The sequence below is a fragment of the Passer domesticus genome, chromosome 5, assembly GCF_036417665.1.
Source record: "Passer domesticus isolate bPasDom1 chromosome 5, bPasDom1.hap1, whole genome shotgun sequence".
Taxonomy (NCBI): domain Eukaryota; kingdom Metazoa; phylum Chordata; class Aves; order Passeriformes; family Passeridae; genus Passer; species Passer domesticus.
This window is the reverse complement of record NC_087478.1, coordinates 46,953,657-46,978,054: the sequence shown is the minus strand read 5'-3', so window position 1 is coordinate 46,978,054 and position 24,398 is coordinate 46,953,657. Positions and strand designations below refer to the sequence as shown.

General features: G+C 46.5%; 1 protein-coding gene across 7 annotated transcripts in view; it reads right to left on the bottom strand.

Moving 5' to 3' along the window:
- The window catches only part of TCF20 (transcription factor 20), a 129,689-nt gene that overhangs the window by 77,632 nt on the left and 27,659 nt on the right, over nt 1–24,398 (bottom strand). The window contains exon 1 of one of the 7 annotated variants that reach the window (XM_064420019.1): nt 8,131–9,036. The exons of 5 other annotated variants lie outside the window; for them this stretch is intronic. The gene's annotated coding sequence lies outside the window, so the exon portion shown is untranslated. Of the gene's footprint in view, nt 1–3,577; nt 3,650–8,130; nt 9,037–24,398 lie in introns of those variants that run through there. One more of the 7 variants, XM_064420023.1, reaches the window with a different exon arrangement.

Below are 24,398 nucleotides of genomic sequence, written 5' to 3'. Positions count from 1 at the left end.
GGCTGGCACCAGCACTGGAAACCCAAGACACTTGTCTGAAACTTTTGTACCCCAGCAGCTCTATGTGCTTCCAGCATAAAATCCAGGCATCCAGAAGATGGTCTTCCAGGTTGGAGCTGCTCCATGGCCAAAGCCTCTGTTCCCACATCAACTCAGAATCCCAGTGCCTTAGGGCATCATCCCAGCCCTGGCAGAGCCACAGTGTTAGGGAAGATTTCCCCTGCTGTTTTAGTGTCTCCATGCCAGTACAGCAATAAACCAGGCTGCAATGGATGGAAATAAACTCTCCTGCCTCTGCTCGTGAGAGGGAGGGAAAAGGTATGGATTGCAAGCAGGGAGGTCCCCATCCAATCTCATATCTTTCAGCACGTCTTGCTCCTTGTTTGGCCACAACTTTACTACCATTTTTATATTGACTCCTTTAATTTTTTTATCTATTTTTTTCCACCCTGCTGACTGCATGAGAAGAAACCTCCATATTTATCCCACTCCTCCTCTCTCGGGGAATCTCTCTCAACCTGCCCGTGGCAGGGAGGCAACATGGCTGCCAGCATGCCAGGATGCAAGGTGAGGAGGTGAATGGGGGAGAAAGGGAGGCACAGGCATTTGCTGGGAAGAGGAAAAAAGAAGGGGGAAAGAGCAAGGAATCTAACACATACATACCGACTAGCATGGGCTTGCTCCAGCTTGGCCCACGATGCAATTACCTGACTTGGAGGCTGGCCAAGCCTCCCAGGTTAAGTCCCTCTGCACTTGTGCAAAATGCTGTCAGAGCTGCTGGGACTGTGAATACTCAGGGCTCCGGCAGCATGCCTCATCCAAAAAGGAAAAAGGGAAAAAAAAAAAGAACAGAGACAGGGCAGGGACTGAATGGGCTTATTTTCACACAACTGCAATTGTTTTGTTGATGCGGAAAGGTAATTAAAAAAAGTTCTGATTTCAAACGTGCCACAGAATTCCCAGAGCCCGGAGGCTGCTGCTTAGAGGCAGATTAATCACACTGAATTCTCCATCTAGATATTGCATGCACTCCAAACTCCCACCGCTAATAGCTCTAATATTCTCCTCAGCGTGTGCATGCTGCTGGTGTTATGTTCCAGGAATATTAATTCCCCAACTCGAGCTCCTTTTGCTTGCGCATGTACCCTAAAGGCTTGCTGCCGGGCACCGGGAGATTATGGAAAAGAGAAAACAGGGCTAGAGGAGAACCAGGGTGCAAAGGTACTGGCTGCAACTCCTCAAGGAAAGTCATTAATGTTCTTTGGATAAGCAAGCCGTCCAAATAAAATCTACCTGAAGGCCAAGTTCTTTAAACAAAGACAGCCAACTACACACGCACAAGATGGTTGAAATTAAAATGAGCTCCCAGTGCTGGCTTTGTGTTACCCGTTCCCACTACCCTGAGACTTGCTCAGAATCTCAGTCCTGTTAACTGTGAGCTCTGAACTAAAGGTTTCTTCTGCTGGTGTCTTCCCCCAGCCCCCCTTACCCCCAAGCAAGGTTTCATGCATCTAAAACTCTTGCTGCCACATACCAGTAAGAGTGAAAATATAGCAGTAAGAGTGAAAATATAGCAGGTTCTATCTAGCACTTTACACAGCAAGTCCCCTCTATCCCTAGCAAAACTGACAGGCCAGGGGTTTCATGGTCCCGCTCAAGGCATCCCCAAGATCCTCATTCCACACAGAAATCAGGAAAGGGGAAGGTGAAGGCAGGAGAGAAACATATAATTTTTCTTTGCATTCAACTAACTGCCATTCCCGATAAGCAAGTCAGAGTCTGTGTGATCTATATATATGGCCAAAAGGCCAGCTGCTAAGCTTTAAAACCAATGCACACTTGAGAAGTACATTTAAAATGCCTACGGTGTAATTTTCAAAGCTGCTAAATGCCCAATGCTTCCAGTGCTGTTCAGCAAAGACTGCAGGTAGTCACCAGATTAAAACAGTTCCCTAAAACTGGCCATACCAGGACTCTGGAAATTACCATGCAGAAGAAACCTCAAAAACGGATGGTGCTGGTCATGCTTCCATTTAGTAGGATTACTTGCTTGACAAGAAGCTGTCATGGGCATGATTTTCTTTGTCAAGCAGTCAAAATATGTATCTCCATGTAATGTAAATCAGTGTACTTATGTCAGTACTGGAAAATCAAAAGGGGTTTTTGCCCCTTTTGTTGCCGGTGTTTTTGATAAGTGAGCCAGTACGATATCTGAGTCATAGGTTAAACTGGATGTTCAGACCAGCCCATCAGCTGTTCTCACAGCTGAGAACCTAGTCTCTAGACTAAAATCTGTAACACCACAGGTGCACAGGTGGTGGCCCTCTCCACAATCATGGCGTTCAAAAATAAAAGCCATATCTTTATGGCTAAATATTTTACAGGGGGCTATTGTTGCTTGGAGAGAAAAGGATAGCGATGTTTCTGAAGCTTCTTCTTCTGTACCATGCAGGTCTACAATCATCAAGAGTGCCTTGAACTCTCAGCCAATTCCTTAAACTTGGCTTCTGCTGCAGGGAGAGAAAGGACAGGACTCCAGCTGAGGCACTGTCTGTGTAAGGCCCTTGGGGTTTAACTCTGCTGTAGAGGACAGGGAGAGGCATGGGCTTCCTCCACTGTGATAAACCAAGGCACTGGCATCACTCTCTGTAGCTTAGGTGCAAATCTGTGATCCTCTTTCTCTCTATGTGCACAAAGAATGAAGCTGATAGTGAAGCTGACATCCAAATCCTCAATAGTGCACACCTGAGATAACCCCAGGTGGTTTTGTTTTTCAAACTCAAATATACAAGAAGGGAGAAAGACAGAAGGATTTCAACCCTTGTCAAACCCTGTCACCAGCCCCCTGAGTTACATGAACTCTCACATGGGATGAGGGCTCTTTGCTTTTATCTCTCTGTGCAGTGTGTGTCCTCAGCCCTTTGCAAACAGATGTTTTGCCCTCTGAAAAGGAATAGAGGGGGGAAAAGAGAGCATGAGCACAGGGGAAAGAGAGAGAGAGAGAGAGAGAGAGAGCAAGCATGAGCATGAGCAAGAATGCTGTCTGCAGATGTCAATCAGGACTCCAGTCTAGGTCTAACCTGCCAGTCCTGCAAAAGGAGGATACATGAATTTTCTACTTGGATAGTCAGTGTCATCAAACAAGAAAATTGTGAGGTTTAGATTGTAATGCAGTCTCACATTCAGTAAAAAGGCCTTGCTACATGGAAATGATGTGGGACTGAGGAGCCTATTCCTAGCACCTTAAAAATTAAAATTTCACTACAAATAACCCAAATGAAATGGTCAAAAATAGTACAGCATTTCAGACCGGTTTTGTAGAGCATGGTAGTATTTGGCATGGGGAAAGTGATTGTAGGTAGAATACTGTCAGGTTTGGGGAAAGCTTTCTCTGCATTTAAAAAAAATTATATGAAGGAAAATATTCTTGGGAATGAAGTCTAATGATTACATGTATATAGAGTGTCATCTCTATCTTGGCGTTTAACAGAAATCAACTCCCCCATGCCAACACCCTCCCCTCCAGCCACCCACCCTGATATTCTTCTTCGCCACTTCCCACCCATTAACCCAGTACCTGCAGTGCAGTGTTCAAGTGGGACTGGCGGAGCTGCTGCCGCTGTCATCTCCTCGGAGCTGGCAGTCACCTGCCAATCTCGCCCCCACTTCCTCCTCCCTCCTGCTCCCCCCCACCCCTCGTCAGTGCAGCTTTCCCTGGGGATAGATCTCTCTCCCCCCCCCTCTCCAGCAGCTTCACAAATAACTCCTGTTAACTCAGTAATATCCCCCTCCTGGTTTTTTAATTACCAGCCGTCCACAGGGCACGAGGCTCGCACAAACGGGGAGAAAGGGGCCGGGGAGGCGGGCCAGCAACAGGGCGCCGGAGAGTTGGGGCTGATGTGGGCTTCGGGCGAGACACGGCTCCCTGTGCTCCAGCCGCATGGCAGGGCTGGCACAGCAGCCTGCAGGGCCCCGCGGGACACTGCCACCCCGGGCACGTAATGTGCCACTGTGCCCGGGAGAGGGGGACTTGGTCCTGCAAGGGCCGCTGGGGAAAGCTGCCCCTGCAGGACAAGGGGATGCTCTGCTACAGCGGCTCAGGAAGCAGCTTCCAGGACAGCATTTGTTTATACGGTATTTTAAATGGGAACCAGAAAAAGAGGGGGAGGGGAGAAAAGAAAAAAAAAATCAGATGCGTTTCTGTTTGTGTATCTTCACCGAATACATCTCTCTTTTCACATATGAAAAGGCCTTTTTTTCCCTTTGCAAGACAATAGTCTTATTTCACCTTTTTTTGTGTGAAAATTCATTGGTCTGTGGCCTGAGGCTTTTTCTTAGCCTTTTATTAAATGGACACGGCTTACTGAACTTTCAGACAACCTCTCCACCTAGCATTTGTTTGTTCACACCCATTTACACTCTCTTGATTTTTAACAGGTCTGAATAAGGCTTATTTTTTTAAACACTCGGTTAATGAAGTTTTATCTGAATAGTCATAAGCCTATTAGTGCTCAAGTTGTGCATCGAATTCCCCCTCCCCCCTAGAGGTTAAACAAGACCAGAAATCCTTTTGTATTTGAAATAACACGCTGGGAAGAAAAGAAGCAAAGAAGGATAAAAAAGCCCAAGCCCCCCATTAGATCCCTTTGAAATCAAAAAGAGACACTAGAAAAGGGGCATAACTTTCCCCCCTCTCTATTCTTCTCCTCCCTCCTTTGTAGGTCACCTTTACTATGAAGACGTTGATGCTTCAAGTCTTCATTTGCTTAAATAAAGGAGTAAGTTCAACACCCCAGTCCGATAATCACCGTACCCCAGGCGGGCAATGAACGAGAAGGGACATCCAGGGAGGGAGGCACCCTGCCTAAGGCGAGCCCTGAGTCCTCAACACACGAGTGGGACTGGGGTCCCTTCCCTGGCAAACAGCAGGCGCTTGTGGAAGAGGACAAGTTTGACAGCATGGCACTGAAAATGCTGGGCTCGGGTGGAAGGGGAGGAGACAGACATGCTGTGCTGAGGGATGGCCCTGACGCTGGCCTCTGCACCCTGGGAAGGGCTGAGGGCAGCAGTCGAGGGGAAGAGCATGGCAGTCATGGCCTAGGAGTCCTTTGGCAGCTGCTCCTCCATCCCGGCAGAGCATCCTGGCAGACGAGAGAGCCCCCGCTCCCCTGAAATAAACAGCAGCCTTCCCAATGCTTCATTAAACTAACACAGCTTCCCGCCATTGCCCCGGCAACCGACACAGGCCTCCTGTTTGCCAGCTGGGGGAATTAAAGGAAGCCTGGCAGCCAGCCCCTAGCTCCTCCAAAAGCTCCCCTCACACAGTCAGAAAGCACCCCCTGGCAGGGGAGGGGACCAGGTGGCTCCCAAGGTGCCAGCTGAGATGGGGGAGACCTGCCCACCCCCTCTTGCAAGCTGCAGTCCCCAGGGAGCCAAGGACCTTGCCACCGCCACCAGCACTGCTGCTGGAGGGCAACACAAAGCTGGAGGGCCCACCAAAATGGTCCTCTAACTGGAAAAGGACCGAATAAGCCCTGGATGGTTCAGTAGCACAAAGGTGGGCACTACTCCCCTCCACAGCATCACCTCTGTCCAAAGGCGATCAACAGCTCACATTAATCAGCAACACATCCCTCTTGCTGCCCATCCACCAGCTGAGTGAACAAAATACATCCTCCTGTCCCTGGTTTGCAAGCTTTTGTCCCTGGTTTTCCTCCTCTCTCTTAAACTACATTTACTGTGGGGTAAGCCTTAGCATGACCCCCACTCCCTCCAGCCCCTTGGTGGACGCAGAAGGTGCCACAGACCACCAGCTGCCCCACCCTTTGCAGCTCGCCCTTGGAGAAAGCGTTTCAGGAGAAGTTCCACATGGAGCTGTGTTGTACCAGCCTGTGGACACCCTCCTGCTCTTCTACCTGTTCTCAATCCATCTGTTCAAAACAAGTAGATGGGTTCTTCAGCCAAGGCAGAAACACCCCTCCACACATCCCCAGCAGAGGAGCTTTGCCCAGATCCCAAAATCAGACCTGCTGGGCTGGCAAAGATGCAATATACCGGCACCTTCTTCCCACCACTGTCCCAGGCCACTGAAACCACAAAAGAAGCTTGGCAAGCTGGTGAGGAGAGGAAAACATCTCACTTCAAAACAGCAATGAATGAAGCAGTACTATTCACTTGCTCGGGCATCCACATCTGTTTTGTCCTGTTTTCCATGACTACTGGCTGTGAGCAGAGGTCTCACAGGGAGGAGCATTAAGTATTTATTCCAGCTCTCGGTTTGTTAGCTTCTGATGCCACCAACGTGTTTTGATTCTGCTTGAAAAACTACATTGCCTTTTTTATTTTTAATCCAGGGATCCCAAAACAACCACACAAAGGTACCTCCAATCTCCCCCAACAGTAGCCTAGCTTTCTGTAGCTCTGCAGCACACATTTCATAACAAACTTAACTTGGTCTGGAGAGACCCATTTTCAGTCCCACCTCTGAACAATCTATGCCCTACTCCTCTCTTATTTTGAGATGATATTTAGCTTTGTGAAATACTACTTAGCTACATTTAGAACAATTAAGGGGAAAAAAGAAGGAAAATAAAGAAATTCCAGATTCTGGCCACAGCTCTGCATTACATGAGGAAGTGGCACATGGAAAATGTGGAGCTGTTTACATGCATTCAATAACACTCTCTAGCAATCTTGCAGGGGTAAATATAAAGGTAATGAGTCCAAGCAGCCTTACAAAAATTAGCTCAGCGATCCCACCTCAGTGACAGAAGACAGCACTGTAGTTAAAGGTGTCTGAGCAAATCTTGAGCAGAGGGAAATCGGGGTAGGATAATACAATCAAACACGTCCCTTCAGTACTAAGCTCTCAAAAAGAAGTGTTACAGACTGTGAAAGGGGCATCTTTAAGGTAAAAGGGACTGTAAATTATAGGGAAGAATACTGCCTTATCTTTGATGAGGGATGTAGAGAAAAGGGGACACTTTCGCCTACTTGCAGGAGAAATTAAAAGGGGAAGATGTGTGTGCAGACCACTGCAGGTAATAGCCATTGGACTGGGGAGCCTGGTAAAAAGTTGTAGGCCTGCCAGTGGTCCTAGTTCAGCCATGTCTCCTTCTCTGGAAGTTTTTGATATTCCCACCTGGTGTGGGGCTCTGACCTCGCAAAAAATCCCATATACACATACACAGAAAAAAAAGGCAGGTTCTTATTTCTTAAGCTCTTCTTTACAGCAATAAAAGTCAGATCCTGGAGATTTAAAACCAAATGCTTTTCCCAAACGTTTTCCCCAAAAGAAAGTCAAATTACGTTTTTATTTGTTGGGGTTTTTTTCCCCTTCAGGTATTGCCAGGGTGCGGAAGGAGAGGCGGCTGACAAGTCCCGAGGCAAAGAGACCTGCAACAACAATCTGGACTGGTCTATGCCCTGTCCCCACCTCTCCAACTGGGAAGCACTTGCAGCCTGCTGTTGCCAAACCTACTTTTATTTTTTCCATTCTCCTCGCTAATTAAACCTTCAGTCAGGTCTGTCTCTCCTCCCACCTGGACTAGTTCAACTCCCTGCTTTCACATTATTTTTCATTCTTCTCCAGACCCAGGAGATTTAAGTTCCTCAAGTCTTAAAGTTCCTGGAGGACGGGGTGGGTAAGGAGCGGTCTCTTGGCTCAGGCGAACACGGTCCCCCTCTGGCTGCCCTCCTCTGGGACTGGTTTTCCGAGCAGAAGAGATCGCTGTCAGCGAGCCAAAGGCGCGCAGGGCTAGGGGAGGTGCTGGTCTCCGTGTGCACACCGCGTCCTCCTTCCTCACTGCTGCCATACATGATTAATCATCCCTGAGACACGCCTGCTGCTTCCCTCTGGCTCTCCAACAACCACAACAGCGGCGGCGGCAGCAGCTGAGAGCACGGAGACCTCCTCAGGTTCCCGGCCCCAGCCCAGCGAGCGCTTCCCAGCGGGGACCTCTGATCCTCGCACTCATCTCTCCCGCACACGCCGGTCCTGCCTCACGGCCTCGCAATCAATCGTTCCCCTCCCCCCGCTTTCAAACTCGGCTCATCTCCCACCCCTCCCCCACCCCCCCTCCATCTGTGTCTAATTGCATTTCATCTGTAGTCATTCTCTGGAAAACTCACCGGGAAGGTGTCCAGGAGACTAGCACAAGCTCAAACACGCGCTTGACACGGGGAGCCGGGGAGCAGCCCGCCGCTCTGCTGGGCTGGAGCAGGGGCCCGGGGGAGCTGGTCCTCTCAGCAGCCCAGCCCGCTCCTCCCCGCTCCCAGCCCCGGCAGGGGACGCGGTGCCTGCCAGCGGGCGGGGGGCTGGCAGCTGGAGAGAGGCGGCAGGCAGCCAGGAAGGGCCGGTGAGAGCCAGCGGGGCAGAGGTGAGGCTGCTCAGATGCCAGCTCCTGCTCCGCCGCGGGAAGCATTTGCTCCCCTCCTTCCTCCGCCGAGCACCGTGGGCTCCGCCAAGGCCAACGTGGGGCAAAGGCAGGGGAGAGGCAAGGTCCCAGCGGTACGACCTGCCCCCAGCGTGATCCGGAGGCTCCCCCGGCTTCTGGCTCTGCAGAATGATGTCCCCATCCCCACACAGGCACTCTCCACTTGCATCAGCGATGTTCCTGCCCTGACCGGGGCACACACGTTAAGCCGACACGTCCCAGCTGTGTCTGGTATGGCACGTGCATCCCTGCTGGTCTCACCGCTCCACAGTCCCACCCCATCGCCTTGCTGCTGCTCTGATCCTGCATGGCCTCCTGTAAAATCCAGACATTTCCCAAGGGCTTGCTTGCCCTGGGAAGGGAGCGATTAGCTGGGCTCTGAGCGGACGGCACACTGGGCACTGCACACCGACTCACGCTGTAGCCGCTCTAACTCAACACTGCCGGAGGAAGCAGCTCCGCTCTAAACTGCATATGAAAAATGCCCACACAGAAGAGTCAAGAACAGCGGGGGAGCCATAAACTCACACCCCAGCGTACTGCATGCCAACTTCCTTGCATCGGCAAGCACAAGTGCCCAGTGGTTTTAGACTGAAAGCAAGGTTTCCTCCTGGAGAGGCAGACTGTGAATGTGGGCTTTTATGGTTTTAGACCTTGGGTAGAAGATCTGCAGCCCAAGGGCTGGGCACAGACCACAAGTTCATTTTGCATAAACTGGAGCCACCTGACTTCACACATCACTTTGGAGAAACGTGAAGCTGTGGACTGATGCATGGCTACCCAAAACCCCAGCTTGGTGCTCAACAAGGGGAAGGTTAGCCACCTTTTCCACAAAGAGTCAGTCTTCCAGCTGTGGGAGGATAGGGAATAAAATACTAACCTATATAACACCACCTTCAGCGTTGTCCATTTGCAGCCAAAACTCTGAATATAAAAATTCACAGCTCAGATGAAGGTGACAGATTTATTTCAGTAGGCCAGTAACATAGACACAGACAAAACTTTTCCCATTTCTTTTTGCCATCAGCTCTACAAGCAAATCTGCTTTTATCCAGACTGTCCAGAGAACAGTGATTACATCCAGGTAAATCCCAGGCTTTTCCTTTCACTTGCCTTCCAGTGACAATGGTTATCCAGCAAAATCAATTCAAGAGCTACCAACACAGAAATAAGCAACTGAATTACCACAATTAACAAGTTACCATTTGCCAGCTGAGTCACAGTAACACTGAATCAAGCAACCTCCTGATAGTTTAGGCAAACCTTTTAGTACTTACTGCAATGAAGAAAGATCACAGAGTCAAACCCTATAAAAACAAACTATAGCCCAGGTGATAATTTATAATCTTATTTTGGTAAATAAACTTGCTGGCAATCATCTGTTCACATGTTTTGCTCTGCCATTATCACACAGATACAAATCTTGATTCCACCAAATGCCATGAGCCAAGTGCATTCCTGCAGTACAATTGCAATGCAGTTTGTAGTGAAGATGCAAAAACCCCTACATTTTTATCCTTCTAAACCCCTTCTCAAGACAATTATCCTAACGAAAAATGAAGCTCTTCATCTCCACAGGCCAATTCAAGACAAAAATATGTAAATGTATCTTTAAATAAGCACAAAAATCATCCTGCCTTTTTCCTCATTCTTCCTGAGTATTGGAGACCGAACCAAAAATCTGAGAAGTCTGGGTTTAGTTCCCAGTTTTAATGCAGACTTTCTGCACCATGTCAAACCACACAACACAGTTCTTTATTAAGCTATAAAATGGGGACACTACTTTTGACACAAAGCAAGGTGAAATACATGAACCAGTGCTTGTAAAAAGCTCTATACAAAAGACAAGGGTTGCATAAATAACTAAATATAAATATACACCTCAGATTTACCTCTGCCCCAGAACTCTAACTCTGTAAGGTAGTCTACAGAGAAGGGTATTTCCCACGCTGATGCTTTCCCATCTAAAGCAAATGAATACCTATGAGAGAACAGACAGCACTCCATCTGCAGATGAATTTTACCTGCTTTCAATGTCAGTTCACAGCCAGAACATGCTGGGAGTAAACAAAATCCATTACAAGACAACAATTTATGACAAATGAGATCAACACACGGACTGAGGACCACTGAACAGGTTCCACCATACACAGCAAGATGACAGAAGCTACCATCACCCTTACAAATTCTTGCAGAGGTCAGCTGGGCAAGACAGAAACTTACCTGGTCTCCCACTGCAAGTGGCACTCTGCTCCATGTCAACACATCCTCCACACTGGCAGAGGAAGTTTTTACTGACAGTCTGAACTGTACAGCTATGGTGCAATGACTGTCAACCCTGTCTCATCAGCAGAGTTCTCCTTATCAGAGAAGGGATGCACAATAGGGAAAGAGAATTACGTACACCCAAGCAGTGTTTCTCCAATGCTCAGCATAAAAATCTAATCAAAATTGTACCAGAATGGTGATGTGAAAAGCACCCTGCCAAGTCAGTAATAAATATAAAATTCATATCTTACATTTCCACAATGTATCACCTCTCATTCCATAGTACTTTACACATTGTTGGGACTCAGATGAATCCCCAAATCAGAACAGATTTGTATTGGAATCTAACATTTTTGTTGGCTTCACACTCATTCAAATTACAGCCCTAAGCAAGAGTAGGATAACAGGCACTTAAAATGGCCCCTTGAATGCGGCAGCAGCCATTTTAAATGGGGCCCAACTCCTTCCAGCCACCAGACTGATTCCCTGAAGATCATCTCCCACCCTCCCTTCACTCCTGAGCCCTTCCCCTTCCATCCACTCAGTGGCAGAGGAAAGACAAAGTGGTTACTTTAGGGTGCATAAACAGCAGTTTCTCCCCAGTACGCCCAATTGAGGATCCAAACATAAACCATCTAATTTTGGAGACTGCAGCCACCAAAACCTGAGCAAGCCTCAGGGTTAAAGATAATAAATCCCTATCTTCTTGGTTTTCACCCTTCCCAAGCAATACCACTGCACGAGTATTACACACAGCATCTGCAGAGATCAAGAACTCTGGAAGAGTTGAGCAATCAGCAATAGTAACAGCTTTTCCTTTTTCTGAAAACCTTGTGAACTGGGAGAAAAGTAGAGACAGCAAAGAGTGAAAAGTCATAGTCTACCTCCCTGTGGCTCATTATCTTAACACCCATCACTAAATCCTTCCTGACAGATGCATTTGCTAACTACTCTGATGGGAACACTGAGCAATGCCATTCTTTCTTGTCCTATCAATATGGCTATATGACAAAACTGTGCTGATTTTTGTTCCAAGGTTTCACTTTCTGAAAGACAGATGCACAAAAGACAGAAGGTGTTAGAAACTGTGAGGAGCACTACAAGTGGTAATAGTAGCAGGTACCTTAAGACATAAATGCTGATTGCAGTCCTTCAAGCATACCATACATAACCACTGCAAGTCTAAGAAGGAAAAGCATCTTCTAAATGCTCAGCTAAGACTAAGGTGTCTAAACAAAGACCAGGTTCTCATGACTGGTCAAAAGCCTTGAGCACTAGGTGCTCAGTTCTACATTCTGATGTTGCCTCTAACAAGCCACAGGTGATCTCAAAATCCTCTGCCTCATCACTAGTAGTAGCACAGCTAACTCAAGGTAGCAGCAGTGGAATGCCTTGTAAGGTTTCCCTTCTGTCAGTAAGGTTTTGGAGACCTTCATATTTTTCATAGTCATATCTATTCACTTCTTGGGGCACTGTCTACAAACCAAGTTGGAAGAAAAAAAACCCTTGGAAGCCATAGTAATATGAATGGCTTAAAGTCCATTAAAGCAAGAAAAAAGGAGCTAGTAATACTTGGAGATGCTTCCAAAAAGAATTACATTATAAAGGTAGGAGTCTTCTGTAGCTCCAACTACATTTATCTGCATCTACACTGATGAAATCAGGACAGTTATTTCACCTCTGGCAGTAGAAACACAGCTGCAGCACATGCAAGAATCTGCTCCTGACATTAAAACCACCCCAAACCCTTTCACAACGCCATTTAGCTTTACAATGAAACGATAAACTATGCATCGTTTGTCTTCCTTTTTCTAGTATAGATAAGGCCCTAGAACAGCATCACCTAAACTGTGGTCCATAGGTCACTGATGGCCTGTGAAGCACAATAGGCAGTCGGTGCAGTGCCCTGCCTGCAAGCAACACTCTGCAAGCTACAGCACCCAGTACAACTGCCTGTGCGTTGCCCCGTGTCATTTTTCTCCTTGAAACTCTGCATGTTTTCATGCTTGCATGACAGATAAGCATTTACATCTACATGTAATAAACCATCATCCAGAGGGTACCTGCTTTTGCCACGGGGAAGAGACAATATGAGACCCTTCCTGAGAGAACCAGCCATCACACCTGAATCACCAGCGTTTGGGACTCAGAGCCATTGCAGTGACACAGGCACAGGAGATGCAGCATGCAGTCTCCTGAAGGAGACTGTTGTGACAGAGCTACTTCTGTGTACAGGTGGGCACTGCTGGAAGCAAATAGCTGCATTTGCTGCATGTGCTTACTGTATTATTAGCAGTCTCTAGAGCTGACAATCCCCAAATTATTTTGGTTGCAACCATACCAGAAAGCTAGTATTTAACTCTGGGCTAAACCTGCTCAAAGAATACTCATGACAAAATCGAAGGTTGCAGAAGAGCAACAAGTGCATTATCAAGAAGCAGAAATTATTTACAAACACAAAGACTAAATAGGAGATCTCACTAAGCAATGGCCAGTGAGATGGGACCAGAACTGCCTACGAAGCTCTGAGAAGCACAAACTAAAAGGAGGACCATTCAGTGTCACCTGAGTATTCAACACAACCTGACTGTTGCTGCGTGGGGAAAAGAGGACAGATCACCTTAACAGGAGACATCCGGTCTTGTCTTTTCAGGAAAACATTGGAAATGCAATCACTCAGGACAGCTAAAATGAAATTGAACACAAACACCAGAAAACACACGGAAGGAAGTATCACATCTACTGGATTTTGATCATGCGTGGAGCTAGGCAATCAGATTAGTGGGGTGAGGGGGGTTGTTGTTGCTGGCTGAAGGATATTTAATTCTACAGCTAAACTGCAACTTACTCTTCACATCCACCTTGCTTGTGTCTAACCAGGCTCCAGTGTGGGTCAATCCCTGTCACAGGACTGTGACACTCCTGTACCTACAGTGCAGTGAAAGAGGCTTCAGGCAGAACCTCCGCTCTTGACTCTGCCAGGATAATCAAATAACCCTGCTGAATCAGACTGGTTGTTTGTTTTGCTTAAGATGTATTTACTTCAACAAGTAATTAATATTTTAAGTAGAAAAGGCCTTTGTTAAAGATTCACCACATTCACCCCTTTAATTAACATTTTAAACATTCACATTCATAGATTCATTTACACCTCCCACTTGTCCTTCAGCAATGCCAGAAAAGATCAGAGTTTACACTCCTGGCATCTCAAAGATAAAAAAGAAAGGGAAAATAAAACCAAATCCTCCAGAAAACAGCAACATCAAAACCTACATCAACCAAATTACCAAAAAAAGGCAAAGCAAACAAAAACAACCAAACCTAAACCTACCGGGTCTTCTATCCATCTCCAGAAAGAAGAAATGGTGTCCGAGCTGTTTAGAAATCTCTCCCCTCTCACATGCAATATTGCAGCTGTAGGATGAATTAGAGGAGCAGCTTGGGTAACTGGGGCATCACCAGCCACTGGAGGAGAAGCCCTGAGCCCCTGAACCAGGACATGGGGCTGAAAAGTCTCACGCTGCAGCTCTGCACCCCAGTGTGGCCAGTGCACAGAGGTGTGGGGTGGGGGGATCTGGGCCCCCTCAGTACCTGCAAGAGGGCCCAGATACTTCTGCTGTGCCACAGTGAACTCGGGGTACCCTGGTGATGGACAGGTACCACCGGGGAGGCAGGGATATTTGCATATGTTAATTGCAATGTCAAGGTGTTTGTGCCCGCCACACTCACTTCTTCAGGAGGAAACAGCAACGACAGCATTCGGATCTACCTGTGCCTGCTGGTGACGTCACAGGCAGCTATTTCCAGCCCTGTTGCCATGGAAACCACCAGGCCTCAGCACCAGTTAGCAGTTCAATATATAATTTACTTATTCTTTTTCACCTAAGTGATTAGGACTCAAAATACAGAAGCATCTCACACACCCTCAAATCATCAGATTGTTGCATAGGAATTTCTCAAAGGCGAAAACCAGCCTGAAACAGAGAGCTGGGCACTCTCCAGGGGAAAAAAACCCAGGCAAACAAAAGCCTAAACAAGATTTGAAAAAAAACCCACAACCTTTTTCCCCCGCTTCTTCCCCTGCCGTGCCAACTTTCAAGGAAACATTGTGGCTCCTGAAAGATTTCACAATGCTGTCACCATCTGAAGGAGGTGAGCCCACAGCGAAGGAGGAGATAAAAGCTTAACACAGGAGCTGCCACATCTGGCAGCGCCTTTGGTCCATCCCACCCAGGACACCACGCTCCCCTGTGTCCTCCAAAATGCCACTGACAGGGCAGGGCACCTGCCCCACTCTGTGCCAGTGGTGATGGGCTGCACCAGGATACCCAGCAAGTCTCCCTGGCTCCCATGAGCGATGATTCTGCAGTAAGGAACAAGTCTCTCCTCCTTATTAATCTCAGCAGGAGTGGTTATGGGTGCTGCTAGACAATGCAACACCTACCAGAGCCCTGGGGAAGGCAGCTGCTCCATCTCCACCTCTTCTTACAATTCAGGATTGCAGTGGTTGCCCATATTTTCCGCAACTTTCTTAACTAGTGCTGCGGTCAGAGGTGAGGTGATTTCTCTGCTTTTCCACTGCCTAATTAGTCACTGCAGAAGCTTATTGGAGACCCAAGGTTACACTTTAACATACTGTTTCATTGAGAGAAAATAGAAATATTTTTACTTGGAGAATTTTCAAGCGATCCATCTGCCTTCAGGTAGTTTCAAAGTATCAGTCTTAATGTTTTTTAGTGTGCTTCATTATATTTTAAACCAGTATTTTTCAAAATGGGAAGTTCTAAACATTAATTTGGAGAACCAGCTGCTTTGTGGCTGAATCACGCAGTCTGGCAGAACAATAGGAACAGCAGCACTCCCCAGCCCCCCTCCCCATTGCAACCCTGCATGGGCCATCCCGCTCTGATTTCCCAAAACAAGTCATCACAAACCACCCCTGCTGCATCCCTTCTCCTCACCACTCCTTCCTCACACACAGACTGGGCTGCAGGGAAAAGGGAACAACCACCACCGAGAACAATCAAACAAAGCTAAAGGCTTTATTGGGCACAATTTTAAATCAGGCACATTGCTCTCTAAACAGTAAAGGAAGACAAAAAAAAAAAAATCCACAGAAAACAAACTTTCTGTAGCTACTTTTTGTTGATGTTTTAAATGCTTTACATGTTAGAAGTTGTCCTCTACAACACAGGACAACAATTTGAAAGCCAGCAGGACAAACTGGCAGGGGACTGTGCCAAGCCATTAACACAACAGTTTGAGGGACTATTTTCTAGGGAAAGGAGGGTGCTATCAGACACCATTGTGACCTCGAAGAGCAAACTTTAGAGATCTTCCTACTCCAAATTATTTAATGTGATAATCTAGAGTGTTCAGATGCTTTTTTTAAAAAAAGGAAGCCTCATTTTGCCCTAAGTTTAGAAACATAAGGGTAATGCCTGAAAAGTACAAATCAGATAATCTACAAAGCTAAGTGAACTGAACAAACCCTTTTCCTTATTCCATCCCTTTGCTTTCTTCCAACTCCTTGACTTACCCCACCTTTCTCCAAATCACTGCTTTCATTTGCGCTCCAGTTCCTTTCCTTCTTTGATCTGCAGTGTCTCCTTTCCTCTCACTTTTTGAATAATTCTTCCCATTCCTGCAGCTCAACACCGGCCTCCTGCCAGTACCTCTCAGTCTAAATTTCCCTTTTTTTCTGTCACTGGTCCTTTTCTGCCCCTTCATGCTCTTCTTCCTAATTCTGCTAGGTCACCAGGTGTGTCCCCTCTTCTCTGATATTAAGATTTTTCTTAATAGTATCAACTATATTAAACAAGCAGGAACTCCTCTGACTTCAAAGATAATGGAAATAAAAGATAAATTTACAACTGACTGAGCAAAGGCACATGGCAAGTCAGTAGTATCGTACGGAATAAAACACAGAATCAGGCTGATCTGTACCTGCGCCACTTCAGAGTCTGAAACGGATCATAGCATTGACCAATTGAAATAGATTTATGTCAGGTTTAAACCAGAAACATCCACTGGAAAAAAAAAAAAGTTGTTTGGCTGTACATTGAAGCTATGATTAAAAAGATGATTAAATGTTTCTATTTTGGACAAAAAAAGAAAAAGAAAAAACCACCAACAACCACAAAAAAACCCCCTCAACCCAAACAACAAAGAATGTCTTTAAAACCCTTTTGCTACAGTAATTCATTTCACACAGGGAAAAAGGCAAGAAAAACATGTTGTAGTGACTTTAGTGATGGGAAACTGACTGATACTTCGGACTGAGCTGACAGCTCACTTAATAGTCATCACCAGGGCTAACATCTTCCTTCTCCCCATAGCCTCAGTGGTCTGGCATGTCTCAAAACTTGAAGGAAAAAAAAACCCTGCTGATTTCATAGAGAAGTAGCCAAAGAGCCTGTTTGGAGGATGAAGTCAACTACATATGGTTCTATTTATTTGTTTGTTTTGGGGTGGGGAGAGGGAGTCAGTGGCAAATTCTCAGCCCTAACAACCAGCTCACAATAAAAGCTTATGAAGTCAAGAGTTCCTCAAGGAAAAGAAACACTCTTAAAGTTTGTGTTTATTACATAAATGCCAACATATTTGCAAGATTCCAAAACTCGGGCAGCATCCAGCTTGAATGATTAAAGAGTATTTCTCCTTGAGGATTTGAATCCAGCCCAGATAAACTGTAATCCAAAACTGCCTTTGGATAGCAGGTCAATACAATCTACACAAAACCCCCTCTCTGTATACAGAGGTGATACAAAACAGGTACACTAGGCAAGTCATGTCCTAATGCACACTTAGACCTCTGCACCACAAACCAAACTCAGCTGCATTTAAATGCTTGACCAAAGATTTCTGCATTTTCTTTTTAGTACAGAGATAAAAAATATCTCCCTAGGAAACAAAAATATCCCTTTCTCTGTGCTTTATGAATGGGAATTGACATTTTAAAAGGCAGAAAATGAGAGAAGGTTGTTTTCTTTCCTAATTTTCTGTATTATGAGCATGATGCATGCATACATTGCTACCTTTAAGAATATAGCCACATACTCATATATAGCTGCATCTCATCCAAGCACTGGTCACTTGGGAAAACTTAGAAATTCAAGAATTCTGTGACTCTGATCCTACAACCATTACCAGTTGGGAGCTAACATACATTTCTTTTTTTGTTCATCCTAAAGCTTTGAATTCTAATTTGCTCATTAGCCTAATAAATATCTCATCCTTGTGTGGCCCATAACAGCAGAGAGAGCAGTTCTTATAGCAGTTCCCCACTGCAGCAGAGGAAGCTTGTCTGACCTCAGCATCCCTCAGCACCTTAAGCAAACATGGATCCAGTAAAGCCACGATCCTCATGGAGCTTTCCTGCTAACCCAGACACAGGAAAACAAGAGGTGTGACTCTTCTCTCTCCAGAGTGCACAGAGACTTTTCTCCAGTCACAAGAGAAAAATCCCTTCCCCGGGGGTTTTCTCCATCTGTTCTGGGTAAGAGAAAATTAACAGTCTGTGGCACAGGGGCAACATGTGCTGTAAAAAAGGTTCACTAGCTCAAGTGCTTTGGTTGTGCTGAACATTTCAGTTGTGACCAACATAATTTCCTGTCATTTCACTTTTCCCAAGTTACCTCTACATCTGTCCTGAATCTATGTGAAACTCCTGTTTATACTTGCCTAAGAAACTGAGAGATATTAACAGTAAACAGATTTTTATTTATTTCTAAAAAGCTTCTCTATGCATGACCCCAAAATAATGAGTCTGGTTCAGTGAATTTTTTTGGTTGATGAGGTTTTTATTTCTTTTCTCCCCGCCCCCCCCCTCCCCCCCCACCAGGTTTTTTGGTAGGTTTCTTTGGTTTTGTGTTTTGTTTGTTGTTTTTTTTTAAAGAAAAGAAAGCTGAGATTGTGATTTTGATTCTGTTGAAAACTCCCCTGGCCCATTCCCAAAACATATGCCTGATGAGCAGAACCATGACTCTCCCAAATGTACTAAATGGGGCAATTTTGGGACCACTTCCAAAATCTCTTTCCATCTGTCCATCTTCTGCCCAGCAATTCATCATCTCCCCCAAATCTCTAACTCCCCTGCATGTATTCTTCAGCCCTGGCATTGACATTTGTCTCTGTCCCACATTAACCCAGTCACATCCCACCTCTGAGCAGCACCTTTGCTCTTCCTGGAGCCGTTTCCTTTCACAGACATGACACCAGCTAAATTCTCCAGTTTACCATTCCCAAAGCCAGGTGTCTCTGGGGCAGAATCCACTGCTGGCAAAAGGAAGAAGGATAATTCTATGTCACAGATCTTTGTTTTCTGCTGCAAAAACAGGCATCAATCCAAAAAGCAGAGGCCTCAAGTTCTGCCTCTCCTACACCAGCTCACACAAGCTCCAACAGTTCACTTGTCCAGTTTCTCTTTGGGATTCCTTTCTAAGCAAGGCTGAACCCTCTAGCACCATTATCTGACCTAATCCAGCCCTGCTGAAATCCCGTCATTTGCCTGCACAAAACATGGAAAGAACCAGAACTACCAATGGTCCCTGTACACAAGAGTTAAGTACTAAATATTGCACATGCCCAGAAGAGGTGGCAGAAAGACTCTTCTGCCTGCAGCAGGTGAGAGACCTGCAATTTTCCTGGGAATCGGGCTTTTTCCTTTAGCCTTCTGATTTACAGAGCAATCAATAGGTTTCTGCCCATTGCTGCCACCCCCTTTAGTTTCAGAATTGATGGGCGGCAGCGCTCCAGAGCTATTGTGTTACAGACGAACTGCGAAATGCCACCGAGGCAGCAGCGCTGGGCTGAGTCACGCACAGTCAGCACAACACAGAGGCCGGCAGGGCTGGAAAGCTCTGCACGGACCTGACCGTGCCAAGGCATCCCGTTCCCACCTGTCAGCAGCCCTTGCCAATGCCACTTCTTGCCCCGCAGAGGTTTTGACAGCAGAAATTATTCTTAGGTCTCTCTCCCTCTCGCATATGCATACAACATACACGCGTTTCATCGGATCACTTCTCAGCCTGCAATAGCCTTATCACACCCTCATAAAGCTGGGAAGTACTATTAAATGGGGATAACAGGAGAGGGCAACGGCAGGAAGCAGATGAGTTAGCTAAATGAGCTGAAAACAAGTTGTCAGATAACACGTCAAGACAATCCAAGTCCCTACTTCTGCTGAAGGGGCAAAGAAGCCCCTCCTGCCTCTTTTCCCCCAACACATTCCCCTGATTAGATCTGGCTGAAAAACGTTATCTTTGCTTGGCTACTTTACCACAGCATACTTGCAGCAGTAACGAGGAATGCGGGAGACAACTGGGACCATTCCATTTGGTAACTGCGCTGATCTCTGTCTACATCAGCCCACCACAAAGCCGTGCCCTTATGAACAACCTGACCCCTGCAACCCAAATGCCAATATTGCTCCATCTCCGGGCCATAGATTTCAACTCCAAATGGTGAACTGAATAAGTGCAAGTCTGCTTTCATTCAGGTTCTTCCATCTTCTTCCCTTCCCCCAGCTCAGAAGGGGTTCAAGCCTAATTCCTGCCTTCCTCATCAGATGCCCACAGCCAGAGTTTACAAAGAGAAGCCCTCCATCACATCCCCTTCTGGAAGTGCAGAGAAGTTAACAACATCATCAGGAGATGCAGGCTTGGGTTTGAAGTGCAGCAAGCCGAGTCCTCATCCAGCACCTTCTCTCCAGTGGGATGGCCTATCTTCTCCCCTTTCCCTGAACTGCACATGTTCTAAATGATACGGCAGCCACAGCACTGCCAGGACCACCTAACACTAACCTGCAGCTTGACAAACAACTGTTTAGTGCATCATATCAACAAGTACCTGGTTCATAACTTGACACCCAATCCTGCCCTTTCACCTTCCAACACCTTTTGAAGGCATTTTCCAGGAACAACTTAGAACAAACCAGCTTTCAAAGTAAAACAGACTTAAGAATGCCTTAATTACACTGCAGCAGGTGATACACCTTTTCAAAGCTTTAAGGAAACAAAACACAAACCAAAACAAGCTTCTCCTCCCACTCCTCACAGAACGGCATGAAGGAGTCTTATGGAGAAGCTTCTCCTCGACATCTTCACAGCAGGATCCTGGCTGCCGGTGAGAAAGCCATTTCCCAAAGCCATTTCCCCACTTGCTGTCTCTGGGTGTCACTGGGAAGCAGGATCTGTTTCATAAAAGATAGCCATGAAAAAACCTCTTTGCCCACCACCCTATCCCATCAGGAGCAAAGGCTTTGCTCTGGCTCAGAGGACAGCCTTTGTGCTGGCAGGCTAGGGGATATTCTGGGCAGCCAGACAACACCACATTCCTTTCCCTGTGAAACTTGTATGAAATGCTGCATCTTAGACAGACACTTACTAGTGTTTAAACTAACACTTTCCAAAAGAGAAAAAAAACCCCACATTTAATCAATATTCCCCAACTGGCTCAAGTGCTCATATGTACAATGCATGGAGAAGAGAAACACTAAGAGGAGCAAAGAGAGGGAAAATGGAGTGTTTTCAGATTAAATGAGACACATGAGAGAGAAATGACAAAATGGTCAGCAAGTGCCTTCCAAAGTCACACAGCTGTACAGGAGCTTTTTGTACCAGAGAAGAGATCTTACAGCAAGCCAGAAAATAAGCTGCTGTCTCCAAAGGAGTGCAAGGTATAGTGTGAAGAGAAAGTAAAGGAAAAGGGAAGCTCAAGCTGCTCGAGCAGCTGTAAGGCTTTGACTGGAACCAGTAGATGATAAGCTGTAAAGCACATTAGCTGGATGTATGGGGTAAGTATGAACAGTGGGATCCTGCATTTTTTACTCCAGTGCCTGCAGTTTTAGCAGGAGGCTCCCTGGATACTTGGACATGGAGGACAAGTGAAATTTCTTAGATGCAGGCACCAGCCAGGAGGAGGAGGTCTTGCCAAATTGCAGTCTCTGCAGCCACAGGATAGAAGCACATGAGAGTTCCTTTGACAGTCCAGAGGACAGACTGGCCAGTATCTTAATTCAATTAGATTTTTGAAAAGATAAAAAAAAATACCCACAGTATTTTTGCCTGTGGTATCAGGCACAAAATCATCCACAAATTAGTGCAGACCTTCACATTTCAAAGTGTATGAAAGCCAACTGACAGAGACATAAAGAAGCAGCTTCTCTCTTAGGGTCGTTGCTCCAAATTACCTACACTGGAGCAGTTCCTCACTTTCTGAGGACACCTGGCATCAGCTCTGGCATCACAGCCAGCTCCAGTGCCCAAGACAGGGTATCAGACCGAATGGGTCAGTGGGTCCAACATGGTCTATCCAGCCAACACCTCACTCATTTTCATCCATCATTTATGTTTATCTTATGTAACCAAAATAATGAAAAATCCAGTTCTGTGGTATTTGACATTGAAGTTTGTGCTACCCCACTGCATCAGCCTGCAACCTCAGTCTCAAATGCATGAGTCCTACAAGAAACAGGAATAACTTGAATTCCTACAAGGAAAAACCTACATATATCAGGAAAGTAGATGCCCCTACCCAATAAGAATGAAAGATGAACAGTTCTCTGGGGCAGAAATGTGGTTTACAACAAAAACTCAGGGGAGGGGACTAAGAAGGAGGATTGAAATATAAAGCTACATTTAACATAAAGTTCTTCTGCTGTGCAAAACCCAGCATGGCCCATCTTTACCTGAATGGCCCACCCATGGGGTCTGATCAACAAAAGTGCACATTCCATTGCCAAGGGACAGGCCAGACAGGCAAAGGCAGGTGAAACTGAGGGCCTCTGTGACCTCCACTCTCCCAAGGCACAAGCTGGAAGTCATTGCTCCTAAAAGGTAACGAAAAATTGAGAAGTTTGGAGGGGGGGAAGATCATATTCTATATTTGAGATTCTGGGAGCTGAAAGGGAATAAAAAGCTGGTTGAAGCCTAGCTCTGCTAAAAAACCCTATGTGCAGACATGGAAACAATGCTCATTTTACATTAGAAACCAGGAAACGAGGTGGAAGGAGAATGCAAGACAGCGCTGTGTTTCTGCATTAGGGTTTTTAAGTACACTGCAGGATTTCTGTCTCAGAGTACTCATTGAGTTACATCAGACTGTAATGGCCTGTTGATTTTGAGAGATTATGGCAGCGCTGCTGATGCAGGGGGAGAGGAGATGGAAGGAGAGAGAAGATGTGATGCATCAGCCAGCGTGCACACACATTTCAGATGATTACCCCTACACTCCTGTGCGAGAAAGACACGGCAGATTCACAGCAGGTCCAGGACCAGGGGCAGACCGAGCACGGGACCCTGTTAGCAACCAGCACAGACACAGCAGGGGGGTTTTTGCCCCTCTGGGGCAGCAGATGCCAAAAGCAACATTTCTGCAGGGGAGTCCCATCCAGGGCTGGCAGGACCAGAGCCACACGGCGTGGCATGGCAAGCATAATGGAGAAGGTCAATCCCGTGTTCAAGGTGTGCAACGTGTTCCTGTGATGGATTCAATCTCACTCTGTCTGGCTGACAACTTTGCTTGCCTGCTTATTTCTCTCTCCTGTATTTCACAGAAAGATGGTATCCTTTCCTTTTCCTTTCTTTGCTCCCGGGCACAAGCAATCAAGAACAAAGGATGAAAGAAAAATGCAGGGGGGATGGGGGGGGAGTGAGGCGGGGGAGGGACATTTGAGAGTTAGGGAGCAATCTTTAGCAGAGAGAAGATAATTTAAAAAAAAAAAAAAAGCAAAAAGGAGATGCAGAGGCTTAGAAAAAAACCACAATATGCAAATGAGGCAGAACAAAAATCAGAGCTGGGAAAAAAAATAAAATCACACTAAATCAACCCATGTCTCCATGAGCTCTCCATCTCTCAGACAAGGAGATGCCATTGGGGTGAGGGGCTCCCACACCCTTCTACCAAACCTCCACCTCCAGCAGACACCCGTGGCTCACTGCAGGCAGGCAATCTACCCTCTGGGGCATAGCAAAGGAAGGGAAGAGGAAAGAGTAAAGCAATTCTGGAGCAGTGAAAATCCTTGTTTTCTCTCTGAGGTAGGGAGCTGTGGGGCAAACAGAACCAGCCAGGTGCTTCTAACACGATGTCTGTCAAACAATCTGATTTCAAGCTTCACTGGAGGAGTCCCTCAGCAGCTGCTTTAATCTACTGCAGCACTTTTCCCCCACAGCAGGCTGCATTCCCCTTGTGCCTCCTCCACTCTTCCACCTGGACAGAGGTCCCACAGGAGCAGAGACCTCCATCTCAGCTGGCAGCAGGTTGCCTCACAGACTGAAACACCTCAGGCCATACCACAAGCTAAGGAGGATCAGGCTTGAACTGGAGCTTTCCAAAGGGCATCCAGCTGCAAAGGAAAAGCAGGATTTTGCTCCTGCAGGTGACATACTATTCTTGATGCAGAGCCCTCACACTGCTCAGAGGTGGCCTCAGCAAAGGTGGCTTCTTCCCTCCAGACCATGGAGTAAATAACTCATCCATCAGCTTGATCATTAGCAACACCGTGGCTGGCGGTGTGTTACGACACACTGTAGTGCAGTTACCCTTCTACTCATCATCATTTATTTCTTCTCCTTCCAAGGTATGGCAAAACATCAGTGCGTGCTCCTCAGCTGGGAACAGCGAGAGCTGTAAAAGGGATCTAGGAAGCAGCAGGATTCCTGGCTTTTAGACAAAGTCTGGGGCTGACTCACCTGA